Raw genomic sequence first — 16,560 nt, forward strand, 5'->3', positions numbered from 1 at the left:
TAATGTTCCAATGCTTGCTGAAGGTTGACATCCAGTTGATAGACTTCCTCTAATGCTTACATTTACGGAGATTCTGTTGTGTGTCCAAGTCTTTGATACCTGTTGAGATATAACTTTTTGCTGAATGTGTTTCTATATTTGTTGGATTTACAGTTTCTGTCGTGGATTTTCTCAATTTCACTGAGGACTGACTTCAGATTAAATGTCATTGAACATTTGTTCCATTCATTGTATTTCGTTTCTCCTATATGTCAGTTCTCTGATCAACAATGAGGTATGCCTCCCAGATGAAAGTCTCTACACACTGGTAATGTTCATCAGGTTTCTCTCCTGTCTGTGTTCTATAAATTAAGGAGAATGTGTTTTCTCCTGTGTGTTTCTGATGCAAACAGAGGGATGAACTTTAAAAAAAAAAAACACATTTGTTGCATTGATAGAATTTCTCTCATTTGAATGTTCAGTGAAGAACGCTCAGCTGAGCCTTCTGGGTAAAAGGCTGTAAAGTTGCTGCATTCATGAGACTTCTCTCCTGTGTTGGTGCTCTGATGCAAACTGAGTTTTCTTCCAGGAGAAAGACTTTCCAAATTTATTACACTCCTAAAATTTCTCACCTGTGTGAATTCCATTATGCTTACTGAGGTCTGGACTCTGGTTGAAGGATATTTCACACCTGTTACATTCACAAAATTTCTCTGCTGTGTGTCTTCTCTGATGATCAGTAAGTTCTGCTTCCAGGTACAGACTTTCCACACTTAATACATTCAGAAGCTTTCTTTCCTGTGTGTGTGTTTTTGATGGACGTTAAGGTCTGCCTTCTCAGTAAAAGATTTTCCACACAGGACACATTCATAAGGTTTCTCTCCTGTGTTTCTTCTGTTTTTATTAAGTAAGTTTTGCCTTATGGGTGAAAGATTTTCCACACTGGACACATTCATATGGTTTCTATCCTGTATGTGTTCTCTGATGTTTGTTAAGGTGTACCTTCCAAGTGAAAGAATTTCCACACGTTACAATCATAAGGTTTCTGTCCAGTTTGTCATCTCTGATGGACAGTAAGTGGTGCCATCTGGGTGACAGACGTTACATATTTTTCATATTCATAAACTTTTTCTCCTGTGTGTTCTCTGATGGAGTGTAATGTGTGCCTTCTGGGTGAGAAACATTCCTAAGGTTTTTCTTATGTGTGTCTTTTCTGATGATCAGTAAAAGTTGCCTTCCAGGTGAAAAAAGTTGCAACCTTGATACATATATAAGATGTCTATCCTGTATTTTTTCTCTGATGATTAGTAACAGCTTCCTTCCAGGTGAAGGATGTTACATACTCGATACATTCATAAGGTGTCTCTACTGTGTGGATTCTCTGATGGATGTGAAGGTCTGTCTTTTGGATGAAAGACTTTACATACCTGATATAATCATAAGGTCTTTCTCCTGTGTGTCTTCTCTGATGATCGGTAAGGACTGCCTTCTTGGTAAAGGATTCTCCACACCTGTTAAAATCATCGGATTTCTCCACTGTGTGTCTTCTCTGATGGACAGTAAGTAGTGCCTTCTGGTGAAAGATTTTTCCACATTTGTTGCATTCATAAGGTTTTTCTCCTATATGTGTTATCTGATGCAAAGTGAGGTATGACTTTAGCCAGAAAGGCATGCCACATTTATTGCATTCATAAGTTCTCTCTTTTTTTTAATTTAATTTTATTTTATTTGTGAACATACTGTACAGAGGGGTTAGAATTACATGGGCAGGATAATGCATACATTTCTCATCAAGCATTGCAGCCTCCTCTTTGTTTACCCTTCACATCCCTTCCCAGCATCCCCCCTCCCCCCCAATCCCAGTCCTTCTCCCCCCCCCCCAACAACCGACGTTATAAAGCTCTTTTTGGACATGACAACTTGTACTTCTCATTCTTGAAACAGGTCCACCTGTATCCTTAAACGACTTGTTTTTCCCCATCTCCTCCACAAGTTATACAGTCATCAAATATAGTGAAAGCAGGGGTTATACTGTGGGGAGAGACATACAAAGCAACAAAGAAATAATCTTATAAATGCGTTAGAAACACATGCATGAAAGAAAAAAAACATTAAAATACATATCTAAGGGTTCATTTTCCTAACATCACATTATCTGACCTTTTCGGCTTGACTCATACATATACTAGATATTGCAAATAAGGGAAATCATGGGACCTATGTTACTTTGGGCCTGGCTTACTTCACTAAATATAATTTTTTCCAAGTTTTTCAATTTCCAAACAAATGAGGCAATGTTATTCTTTCTGATGGAGGCATAGAATTCCATTGTGTATATATACCATATTTTCTTGATCCATTCATCCACTGAGGGGCATCTGGGTTGGTTCCATATCTTAGCTATGATAAATAACGCTGGAATAAACATAGTTGTGCTGGTAGCTTTAGTGTGGTCTTGTTTGTAAACATTTGGGTAGATGCCCAAAAGTGGGATTGCTGGGTCATAGGGGAGCTCTATGTGAAGTTTTTTGAAGAACCTCTATACTGCTTTCCAAAGTGGTTGAACAAGTTACATTCCCACTAACAATGAAGTAAGGTTCCCTTCTGTCCACATCCCCTCCAGCAGCTGTTGTTGTTAGAGTTCTTGAATTTTGCCATTTTAACTGAAGTGAGGTGGTATCTCAATGTTGTTTTGATTTGCATTTCTTTTATGGCTAGGGATGTTGAACATTTTTTCATGTGTCTATTGCCCATCCTGCTTTCTTCTTCAGAGAAGTTTCTCTTTAAGTCTTTCGCCTACTTATTTATTGGGCAGTTGTTTCTTTGAGGATTTGTTGTTGGGGGATTTAATTTTTTGAGTTCCAAGTATATTTTAGATATGAGACCCTTGTCCGTTGTATGGCTAGTAAAGATTTTCTCCCAATCCCTGGGCTTTCTATTGATCTTGCCAGCTATGTCCTTTGCCATGCAGAAGCTCTGCAACTTTATGCAATCACATTTGTCCAACCATTCTTTGATTTGTTGTGTTTCTGGGTCTCTATTCAGAAATTTTCGGCCTGAGCCAAGGAGACCTAGGGTTTCTCCTATTCCATCCTGTAATGTTTTCAGAGTGTCTGCTTTGAATTCGAGGTCTTTAATCCATTTGGAATTGATTCAGGTGCAGGGTGATATATAAGGATCTAGCTTTAGTTTTCTACAAGTAGTTAACCAATTTTGCCAGTACCATTTACTGAAGAGGCTGTCTTTCTTCCATTCTATTGTTTTAGCCCCCTTATCGAAGATTAGATGGCTGTAGGTGTGTAGGTGCATTTCTGGCTTTTTAATTCTATTCCGTTGTTCCTGAGGTCTGTTCTTATGCCAATACCAAGCTGTTTTGATTACTATGGCTTTATAGTAGAGTTTGAAATTTGGTATTTATATTCCTCCAGCAGTGTTCTTTCCGTTGAGGAGCGTTTTTCCTATTCGGTGTCTTTTATTGCTCCACATGAATTTTTGGGTTGCCTCTTCTATTTCCTTGAAGAATGAGGTTGGAATTTTGATAGGTATTGTGTTGAATTTGTAGATAGCCTTGGGAAGTATTGACATTTTCACGATGTTAATCTTTCCAATCCAGGAGCATGGGAGGTTTTGCCATTTTTTAAGTTCTGTGTTGATTTCCTTTTCCAAGATTTTAAAGTTTTCATCATAGAGGTCCTTCACTTCTTTAGTTAAGTTAATTCCTAGGTATTTTATTTTTTGTGGGGCTATTACAAATGGAGTTGCTTTCCTAATTTCAGCCACACTTTTCTCATTGTTGGCATACAGAAAAGCCATTGATTTTGGGAGGTTAATTTTATACCCTACTAATTTGCCAAAGTTTTGGATCAGCTTGAGTAATTTGGGCCTGGAGTCTATGGGATTCTTTAAATACAAGATCATGGCGTCTGCAAAGAGGGAGAGATTTATTTCTTCTTTCCCTATTTGGATCCCCTTTATGTCTGCATCTTGTCTTATGGCTGTAGATAGGCATTCTAATACTAGATTGAAGAGAAGTGGAGAGAGTGGACATCCTTGTCTTGTTCCTGAGTTAAGAGGAAATGGCTTTAGTTTTTCACCATTAAGTATAATGCTGGCTGTAGGTTTGTCATATACAGCCAGCATTATACTTAATGATCCATGGATTCCTAACTTTTCCAAAACCTTCATCATAAAGGGGTGTTGGATCTTGTCGAATGCTTTTTCTGCATCTATTGAGATAACCATGTGGTTCTTATTCTTGCTCCTGTTGATGTGATGAATAATATTAATTGATTTGCATATATTGACCCAGCTTTGCATCACTGAAATAAATCATGTTTGATCTTGGTGTATGATTTTTTGGATCAATTGTTGAAGTTGATTGGCCAAAATTTTGTTGAGAAGTTTTGCATCAATGTTCATCAAAGAAATGGGTCTATAGTTCTTTTTCTTTGATGAGTCCGGTCCTGGTTTTGGGATGAGGGTTTTGATGGTTTCATAGAATGAGTTCAGTAGTGAACTTTCTCTATCAATTTCATTGAAGATTTGGAGGAGTATTGGTGTGAGTTCTGCTTTGATGGCCTTGAAGAATTCTGCTGTAAAACCATCTGGTCTTGGACTTTTCTTTGCTGACCAATTAGAAGGAAAAGAAATAAAAAACAAAGTAGAAAGTCTTGAAAGCAGGTTAGACCATGCAGAAGATCAAATCTCGGGGATTGAAGACAGCCTAGATATTATAGAGAAAGAACATACAAGCATCCAAGACAAGTCCAAGAAATATGATAGATCTATCCAACACTTGGAAGACACCATCACAAGGCCTAATCTAAGGATAATGGGTGTAGAGGTGCACCTAGAATCAGAAGGTAACCGTCTAGGAAATTTGTTTAACAGGATCCTAGCAGAGAACTTCCCAAACATGCATAAAGATAGGCCTATTCAAATACAAGAAGCTTTTAGAACTCCAAATCGACCAGACCAGAATAGGACATCCCACCATCACATTATAATCCACACAGGATCAACTCAGACCATGGAAAAGATCCTTAAAGCTGTCAAGGAGAAAAGATTAATCATCTATAAAGCAAAACCAATTAGAATCACCTCAGATTTCTCAGCAGAGACAATGAGAGCAAGAAGAGCCTGGAATGATGTATGCCAAGCTGTAAACACAAACAAATATCAACCAAGAATACTGTAATCAGCTAAACTCTCCTTCATAACTGAAGGCCAAATGAAAACCTTCCATTGCAAAGAAAAATTGAAACAATACATCTCCAACAAACCAGCCTTACAAAAGATTCTTAAGGATGCCCTACACATAGAAAACCAACAAGACCACAATAAAGGCCAAGAAAGTGCACCCAAACTGAGAATACAAGAACCATAGGAAGAACCCAGTTTTCGCAGCCCCCAAGAAGGTGGATAACATGGCAGGAACTCCCAAATACCTCTCCGTCCTATCTCTTAACATTAACGGACTTAACTCTCCAATTAAGCGCCATAAACTGTCTAGTTGGATTAAAAAACAAGATCCTTCTATCTGCTGCCTTCAGGAGTCACAACTTGCCCGTAAAAACAAACACATTCTCAATGTTAAAGGTTGGAGCAAAATCTACCAAGCACACGGCCCCCCAAAACAGACGGGAGTTGCAATCCTAATATCAGATAAAATAGGCTTCAAATTAAAATTGGCGAGAAGAGATAACGCTACATACTAATTAAGGGATCTCTCCTGCAGGAGGATATTACAATTCTAAATATCTATTCGCCAAACAATGGAGCACCCAAATTTATCCAAGAAACACTACTTTCCTTCAAATTCCACATAGATCCAAAGACATTAATAGTTGAGGATTTTAACACACCACTCTCCCCACTAGATAGATCAACTCGGCAAAAACTCAACAGAGAAACTGCAGATCTAAACAGCTGCATAGATCAGCTAGATTTAAGAGACATCTACCAAATATTTCACCCAGCAGCATAAGAATACGCGTTTTTCTCAGCAGCACATGACTACTTTTTCTCAAACAATTACTAACTGATTTATATTTTTTTATCATGGAATTTTATTTGATATATTTTTATTGATTAAGTTAAATAATTGGCCAATGGCAATATGAATTATGCATGAACAAAGTTTATTTCACACAAGTATTTTATTCCCAAGACATATTATGGCTCTCTTAAAGAACACTAGATGGCAGTGTGTTATTTACTTATTAATTTTTAGTTATTTTGTTAATGGTTATTAATTATCAGAAGTGGCAGTTTCCTTATGCTCTTTCCAAAATATATTTAAAGCATTTGATTATACTCCCTCTATTTCCTTTTCATTACTCCTTCCTCCAAAGATTTCTGTTTTTCACATAAAATTACATCTTTAAATATGCACATATAATCTAAATTGGAAGATTTAAGGTGAACTGCAACTTAATTCAATATGTACAGTGAATCAACAGGATGAATAAAAACTTTAATATTTTTTCTTATCTTCTGAATTGGGCTATTGTTATTACTATGGTTAGGGTTAGGATACCAGACAGAATTAGAATTATTGTTAGAGAAAAAGAAAATTTAGGTTCAACACATGATGACCCATTGCAACAATGATACTCAACACACTATATTGAAAATGAACTTTACACCCTTTGGAAAGAGGAGTGAGAGAGGTGGTAGAGAGAAGTTATAGTGGGAGAACAAAAAAGAAGAGAGTAACAATGTTCAACAAGAAGTGTACTCATTACTTTACACATATAACCATAATCCCTATGTCAGCCTCTTTTACAATAACTAAAATTTCAAAAAATGTAAAATAAAACCTGACAGGAAATAGGAAAACACTTTTAAACTTTAGGTTCAAAATGCAAGTAAAATTTAGACCTACATACTTAGCAAGAGTTGGGATAAATGTGAAATAGAGGCTTGCTATTAACATTTTGATTCAGTTATCTGTAGGTTTAGGATTCAACAAGGTGTTCTTGGTAGAGATGGGGTTTGGATGAGAAAAAGATGTAAGGTATTGTGTAAAACTGCAATATATTTTAAGAAGAATGAATGATATCAAAGCTAGAATGAATGAAAACCAACGTCTGTGTTGCTTTTAACATTCAGATATGATTTGGTTTAAATTATGAATTGCTGTTTTAGTTCTTGTTAGGGTTAGCGAAGGATAGCATCAGGGTAAAATTTAGTTTTTCACTAAGAAGCAGAAGCAATAAAATGTGTGATTGAATAGAATCCAGACAATTTTCCTTACATTAACCATTTGGTGTTAATTCAGATTGTGATTAGGATTAGGTTTCTGGTTAAAGGTGGTTGAGGATAGAGTAAAGAATTTGGTTAAACTGGTGGCTTCCACCTATTATCAGAGCTGCTCAGGAATCTGATTTCTGAGGACTGCAGTTCAAAGCCAGCCCTGGCAGGAAAGTCTGAGACTCATGTCCAATTAACCACCAGAAAACCTGAAAGTGGTGCTGTGGCTCAAGTGGTAAAGTGCACACCTTGAGCTAAAGAACACAGGGATCTTGCCCTTGCCTAGTGCTCAGGGATCCTGCCCAGGCCCAGAAACCAATCTGCACGCCCAACAAAAAGAAAAAAAAAGGAATGGGTTAAATGTTAAGTAAATCTGAACTTATTTTAGGTTCTAGGAATTCAGGAATAGCTGGGATAATGGAAATACAATGTATTTCATAATATTAGGATTTGAGATCAATGGGTATAATGATTCCTCTTATGGAACAAGATAGGTTCAAAGTTAAGAGTGAGAAAATCTATAGGGTTTAGGAAAACCTGCAATTTATTTCAAGAATTACAAGTGGAATTTCAGTTAGGATGACACAAACAAGCATTTTTCATAAATTTTAGATTTGAGATAACATTAGTGTCAAGGTTATGGTTAGGATTCTATCCATGGTTAGGGTTAGAGTGTAAGAGAAAAAAATGAGGGTCAAATTGAAGGTAAATTTCTTTTTTTGGGGGGGGCGGTCCGTGGAGCCTGAACTCTGGGCCTGGGTGCTGTCCCTTAGCTCTTCAGCTCAAGGCTAGCACTCTACCACTTGAGCCACAGCACCACTTCCGGCTTTTTTCTTTTTGCTTATGTGGTGCTGAGGAATCGAACCCAGGGCCTCGAGCATGCAAGGCAAGCGCTCTACCACTGAGCCACCTTCCCAGCCCCTGAAGGTAAATTTCATATTAAGCCAGGTAAGAATTAGAATGAATGTGAATTAGAGTATTGCTATTAATTTTAGAATCTACTTACACTTAGGCTTATGGTTAGTTTCAATGTTCCAGTTAAAATTAATAATGGTTAGTAACCAGTGTGGTCAAAAACATTTCCTGAATTCTAACTTTTAAATCTACTCAGTTTTAGCCTTTGATTATATCATTTGTTGTCTCTTCAAGGCAATTAAGCTAAACTAAATACTACTTTTTAAACATTTTGCTCACATTGTAAATAATATCAACACAGGTCACAAAGAGACTGATTATTTCAGACTCATCATATTTGGTAGAGTTAGTCTGAAGAATGTAGAGAGCAGAAGGTTCTTATACTCAATAAATATTTTGGCTAATTTGAATTAAATATCTGAATTTCTAATTTGGAGGTTAATCACATGGAAACGGGAAAAAATTTTAAAAAATAATTACTTTGAGACGATTTTTCATCTTAAAATATGAAGCAAAATATCTCTAAGAAATATATATTTTTCAATAAAATGTTTCAACCCTTAGTAAATTGCTTTATACTTTAATATAAAGTCTGTCTCAAAATTGAAATTCTGCAACTAATTTAATGTATGTTTTCATGCACAAAATTCTGTGACTTCTAGTCTTATGTGATTTTAATTATATTTTATAGTTGTGACATGATCCCTACTTATATTTATTACAAACTTCTGTAATTATACAAATCATGCCGGTACACACTTACTTACGTGAGATAATATTCAAACAAAATTTTTTTTCCTGTCTCCAACAGGGAAGGATGATGTGCTAAAGTATATTAAATGAAAGCATTCTAACAAAGACTCTTTATGGAATGGAAATTTGCCACAAGAGGATGGGAACATAAGCACTTTCTTCTTGGCTGAACAGGAATTTTTGTTTCTACAGTACTTTCTTGCCATTTAATCACACAAGGAAAGCCAGGAAATTTGAAATTCATATGAAGGAATTGCATTGATAATAGATGTGGCAACCCTGCTCAAAAGCTCGATCTTATCACTAGTTTTTTGTGCTTGCTGGCTGATCTATTTCTCTATCATATGTTTCATATTATTAAACATATTAATAATTCAGCAGTAAGTACATTACAGGAGATTCCTGAAAATCACAGCTATTGTGGTTTAATAATCAGAAGACAGGGAAAAGATTATATTAATCTCCAATTTCTCCCTTTGGCCTTCAATTTGCCAATTAATTTTCAAAAGAATCATCTAAGATGTTAGTTTATTTTTCCCTTTTTAATTAGAGATTAAGTAAGTGGTTTTTTTGCAGTAAAAAGTGATGACAGTGGTATCGGAGCTCTGGTAAAGGCACCTTCTCCTTAGCAAGTAATGCTCTATGGACTGTAAATATAGAAGCCACACTAAAATTCTCTACACACATACACACACACACACACACACACAAACACATACACACAAACACGCACACACACACACACAGCTGCCAACCAGACATCAGAGATAAGTTCCATTCCCTTTTAATGATAGTTGATTGTTGTTTGGTGCATTGCTTTATCTCAGCTTCAAGATCTTGCCTGGACCTTTATCTTTCCCCGAGATCAAGTCCCTAATTCTTAGTATCCCGTGTGTCTGTGTATTCACAATAAGTTCCTGGCTGCTACAGGCCAATTAATACCCTGAATACATTATCCTCAAACTTCACATCCAAGTCAAACTCCATGACTTTAGACACCGTTGCAAAATACTAAAATTTATTGGATGTGGAAACCAAGGGAACACCCACCTTGTTACTTTAGTAGCAATTGACATCATGAAAGTAGAATAATATTGATCAAGAACTTAGGGAAGACAATGGGAGTATGTCTAAAATGTAGAATACTGGATGTGTGTTACAGATACAAAATCATCATCTATAGGCTTATTTATTGAAAACGTCATCATATATTGAAAGCACTATTTACAAATACTGTTTTCCAGTTACTTTGCTTACTTATCACTTCTGATCACAAATCCGCTCATGAATTTCTATAGTATCTTTGAATAAATGACACGATTTGCATGTATGTATCATCTTAAGGAAAGACAGTACGCTTTACATCTTTCTTTCTATATGACAAGCCCTTATATTTTTGTTTCCCTGTTTGCTGGATAAATGTATTCCTGGAAACAGGAATACATTTCCACATGAAATCTGGGTCTAATTTTTATTTTTAAATTTGAAATATAAACTTTGTTGTGACTAGTCATTTTCTAAAAATGAGTGATATTCATGAACAATGTGCCTTTAAGTAAATTGAGACTTGATGTGGTATGATAGTTCTTGTGTTTAATTGACTTAACCATTAGATGATTCATGTATAAACATGTGCATTGTACTTTTTTATTTTTATATATAAAATAGTCCCCAAGGATATACTTTAAAGTGATAAGGGGGGGTTGTCTCCATGTGACATACTTTATATTTATTTCAGTAAAAGTACTAGAAATAAATGATGTTTACTGGAACAATACAAAAGAACATACTTTCTTTAGAATATATTTCTAAAGATAATAGATTTATTGTTTAAAGAACAGAAAAGAGTAAAATAGGTTTCTTGCTTGAAACTGCGTAAATTACATATGAATGTAGCTCACGATGAAACTCAGAGATAAATTCATATTAATATTACTGAGATTTATATCACAATATAAGCAATATAGGTATTTTAAGGAACGGGTCATTCCAAGCCCTAGATACCTAATGTATGAAGAATGGTATTGAAAATAGCAGAGGAAAACAATTCAACATGCAGATGTTATGATTTTATGATACTAATATGAAAAAAATGGAGCATTTGCCTTTCTGAAGAAGAATGTTTAGCCAGTAATTTCTGTGAAAGGCATAAATTGTAATCTGTCTAAAGTCTTTTCCTCCAATATATCCAAGAGTACTATACTCAACCTCTGAAGAGTAAATAAGAGTTAATTAGCCTTGTTTAATGTTAATTTACTTGTAGCAAATAGGTTAAAATGTCTGCTCTCTTTCTTTCAATGTAATAACTTACATTTGTCTTACCTAGACTCAAGACCACCCGAAGACCACCAGAGACCTCGACCAGTGCAAATAACAAAGGAGTCTTTTATTTGCAAGCTCCAGGCTGGTACTCTGTGCAATTGGTAACCCATGACACTAAGAGACCCAAAGCATAGAATCAGCACAGCTTTTAGAGTATTGAACAAATAACTTTGAGGAAGATTTACATGAGAAATTACTTGATTGATTAACATTTTAAGCAAACTAAGCTATACATATGTGATTGGCTAATATTATTGAGGTGTGATTGACAGGAAGTGTCTGGCCACTGGGTCACTGTGTCCTGCATGGCCACCCAATATTTGCTAAATACATTTCGAGAAAATTCCTGTGGCTTTCCCAAGGATTGTTTATGTCTCAGTTGTCCAGGAAGTGATTTCCTTTTTGTGTCATTTCTGGGTCCAACCCATGGTTATTTTCATAATTCATACCTCACAAGATGGTTGCTAGCCTGTAATGGAGTTACTTAGGCCTTCATTGTGCCTCTTTAAGCTTTAAGCTCTTCACATTTCATATTATTACTGACTCTTCATACAAGCCTGAAATCACTATTTCAAAGTAACACAAACAGAAAAACAAAAATAACTTGATACAACCATCACAAATCCTAAATCATGTGACAAAAATCCACAATATCATAAATAAACCAGAGGAAGAGGATAAACAGTGGCAGAATAACAACAGAAAATTACCCTAGATTTCTCTAATGAAACAGAGATTTAGAATCCTAGAAGGTACTCCATTTCTAGAGTGTCACACTAAGTTAGGTATAATTATATATGGATACACAATTCAAAAGAATATTTTATACTGTCTTCACAAGAAAACAGAAATCTATGAAAAGTTACCCAGCCAGGAAGGTGACTGCTGTGACTGTGTTGGCCAACATATTCAAAAACACAACTGCAGTGTGGAAATGAAAGGGCCATGTGAGAAAAAAAATCATGAACAGAGACACTCACATATAAACACACATAATTCACCTTACCACTGGATAGTCGGAACTTTCGTTGGAACCATTAGTATTCATTTGACAACATCTCTCCCTACTGATCTCTTCTCCTACACTTAATGGTCTAGACAAAAACCTAATTCCAGAAAAGCAAATCACAACAGAAAACCAAAGCAACACTTGGCATATCAACCAAGAAAATAGATAGTCACCTATTAAAATCATAGATCCCCCAAATTGAAGCCAAGAAATACTTCAAATGGACAGAACAAATCAGAAAAATATGACAAAAGTCATGCCAAGGGAACATAATTCACACAGTAAATAAACAGGCATTAGAACAATCAATTACCTAGAAGATAGTTTTCAAAATACATTACAAATACTGCTGGAAATTGTGATTAATGAAAAGATACAAAACCTCTACAAGGAAATTTGTGAACAAGATGAGACCAAGCAAAGATCAGCAAAATAATTCATGGAGACTCCAAACACAAAGAAAAATAAATTCTGAGAAGGCAAGAGAGTCCAAGGGAAAAATGGATGCCTAGTTAAAAGATATGAGAGAAGACACAGCTAAAACACATACCTCCCAAGTCCCCACCCAATAAAAAGTTGTAAAGAAAATCCATACAAGACCTAAAATAAAGCTTTAATAAAGAGATAGAAGCCCTAAAACAATAACCAATTGTAACACAGAGAAATCAAAGAGATAGGCTCATTCAGATAAGAGAAGCCTTTAGAACACCAAACAGAGTGTACCAGAACAGAACAAACCACCATCACGTCATAATCCATTAGAGGATCATTAGACATCAGTGAATGGATTCTTAAATCTGTCAGGAGAAAAGACTGATTATTTATAAAGGATATACAGTCAGAATAAATACAAATTTCTTAGCTGATATGGTAAAAAGGGGAGCCTCGCCTGATATATGACAAACATTAAAGGCAAACAACTACCAACCGTGAATATGGTCCTAAGCCAAACTCTCCTTTACATTAAAAGGATATATAAAAATATTTCATGACAAAGAAAACTTGAAACAATGTATCTCCACCAAATCAGCAGGATAGAAGTTAATCAAATATATCCTACACAGAGAAGATCATGAAGAACAGAAATTGGTTATATAAAATGCTCTCTACCAGTGAACAAGGTAAATATATTAAGAGTAGAGTAGACACAGAGCCTAACAACAGGTGAATAACATGGCAGGACTTATGAGATATTTCACAGTCTTAACTCTCAATATCAATGGAATTAACTTTCCAAATAAAAAACAGACTATATAGTAGTATAATAAAACAAGACGCACGCATGTAGTATCTACAAGAGACACATTTTATTGACAAAAACAAACACATACTCAAACTGAAAGGCTGGAAGGAAAATTTTCAAGCAAATGAACACCATAAACAGGCCACAGTACTAACATAAGATAAAATAGAATTCAAAATATAATTACTAGGAAGAGACATTATATATTGATAAAGGCACATCTGCATTAGGTGTATATATCAATTCTAAGAATCAATGTCCTGAATCCTGGAGTACCCCACTTCATCAACCAAATACTACTTAACCTAAAAACACATCGCAACACATCATTGAAATGCATGGATAGGTTATCCAGGAAAAACACAACCAAGAAACTGAAGACCTAAATAACTACATTGAATGCTTCACCTTAACAGACATCTACAGAATATACATTCAGCATCAGTATACACATTCTTCCCAGCAGCACATGGAAGAATCTCCAAAATAGAACATATCCTATGTCACATAGAAATTCTATCCGAATTGAAAGAAAAATTATTTGAATTCCCATATCTTGTCAGACCACAACAGAATAAACTTAGAATTAAAAAGCTAAAGCAAAAAAAATATCCCTAACCCATGAAGACTAAACAACACTTTGCTGAATGACCAGTGGGGCACTGAATACATTAGAATGAAAATCTGAAAGTTTCTGAAAATTAACAAATTGAACACACAAAATACCAACTCCTCTTCGAAACAGTAAGTGCAGTACTTAGAGGAAAATTTATAGCTCTAAGTGCCTACATCAAGCAATTGGGGAAATCTGAAGTCTGTATTTTAATTATATACCTCAAAATTCTTGAAAACAGGAACAAGACTTAACCCAAAGCAGAAGACAGAAACAAATAAAAAAAATCAGAAATAACTAAAGACTAACTAAAACATAAAAAGATCAACAAAACAGAATTGGTTGTTTCAATAAATTAACAGACACCAAATCTAAGAAGAGAACTTACATAGATAGAAAGATAAATAGAAAGCCCACAGATTGGGAGAAGTTAGTTACTTGCTCTGCAACAGGCAATGGCCTTACATCTCAAATATATTTAGAGCCCCAAATGTTAACTCCCCCCAAAAACAAATCTTCAAAGAAACAACCCTCTTAATAAGTTTGCTAAAGATTTAAAGAGAGACCTCTCTGAAGAAGAAATATGAATGGTGAATTGAAACGTGAAGAAATATGCCACATTTCTGGCCATAGAAATACAAATAAAAGCAACATTGAGATTCCACCTCCCCCCAGTTTGATGACCATTATGAAGAAAACTAATAATAACAGATGCTGGTCTGGTGGAAATATAGGCAAAAGGGAATGTTACTGCACTATTGGTTGAAAAGTATACTTGTTCAAATACTCCATAAAGAAATATACAGGTTCCTCAGAAGATCTCCCCTATGACCCAGCAATCCCACTCCTGGACATTTACCCAAATGACCACAGACAAGGCCACACTAAAGTTACTATCACAACTATGTCAATTGTAGCATTATTTACCATAGCTAAGATATGGAACCAACACAGATGCCCCTCAGTAGATGAATCAATCAAGAAAATGTCATATATACTCATAACAAAATTCTATGCTTCCATCAGAAAGAATGACATTGCCCCATTTGTAAGGAAATGGAAAGACTTGGAAAACATAATACGTCAAACAAGCCACACCTAAAGAATCATAGGCTACATGTTTTCACTCATTTAAAAAAAACTAGAATATGTCTAGGATATTCTTATAAAAGATCACAACAGCTCAATAGCTATATGCATGTCACCATAGAAAATGATGCTTATTGAAATGAGCTCCAAGAAATGGATACAAGATGATTGTATAGTGAACTACTTTTATGTATTTCTATTTACTGTTTCCATTTTGGTTTATTCCCTGTAGTCACTGTTTTTTTATTGCGGTACCCTTTGTCTTATATACAAGTTTATCTGATTTGGGGAAGGGAAGGGAAATCACAGAAACGTTCGGACAAAGATTAACCAAAGCAATAGCGATATACACTAAACACTATGTTAGAAATGAACTTACAACTTTGGGGAAATGGGATATCAGGGTTGGGGGAAGCAGGAAAAAATGAGGAAGTGGTAACACTGTAAAAAAGTACTTATTACTTATGTAACTGTGACCCACCCCTTGGAATATCATCTTCATAATAAAAAAAAAAAGAGAGAGCTGACAGGAAGCTCGGCCTGACTTCTCTGCCATGCTCCCTAGGACAATGGGTGCTATTCAGTCCACTTCTTGTGGTGGGAAGTCCACTTCTTGTCAGTCGTGGGGCTTGAACTCTGGGCCTGTGCACTGTCCCTGAGCTCCTCAGCTCAAGGCTAGCTCTCTACTACGTGAGTCATAGCACCACTTCCGGTTTTCTGGTGGTTCTGTGGAGATGAGTCTCACAGATGTTCCTGCCCAGGCTGTCTATAAACCATGGTCCTCATATATCAGTCCCCTGTGTACTTAGGATTATAGGCCTGACTTAAGTGTAATTCTGATGCTCTCTCTCTCTCTCTCTCTCTCTCTCTCTCTCTCTCTCCTCTCTCTCTCTCTCTCTCTCTCTCTCTCTCTCTCTCTCTCAAGAACTTATTGAATGGGTGCTGGAGGAGGTGGCCCAGCATCCCCATGTGGCTGGAACCAATGTGGCCCTCTCATTCTGGTGGTGGGCTGTGGGTCAGGAGTTGTCTCGCTCAGTCTGTTGTTCCAGCTCCATGAGGTAAGCCCCTCTGTGCTCTGGCTAGACCGTGACGGTTATTCATTGTCCATCTAGACTTACTGGACTCAGTATTGTGTTCAATGACCTTTTCTAGCAAAAATTTCGGGCTAAAATTATGATACATATTTACAGAATGAAAAACTAATGCCATCTTAAGAAAGTCATTTAGGGCTCTGGGAATGTGGCTTCACAGTACGGTGATTGATTAGCATGCATGAAAACTTCGGTTCAATTCATCAGTACTACATAAACAGAAAAAGAATCACTGGAAATGGTGCTGTGTCTCAAGTGGTAGAGGGTTAGCCTTGAACAACAACAACAACAA

This window comes from Dipodomys spectabilis, unplaced genomic scaffold (genome assembly GCF_019054845.1).
Source record: "Dipodomys spectabilis isolate Male_0828 unplaced genomic scaffold, ASM1905484v1 ptg000058l, whole genome shotgun sequence".
NCBI lineage: Eukaryota > Metazoa > Chordata > Mammalia > Rodentia > Heteromyidae > Dipodomys > Dipodomys spectabilis.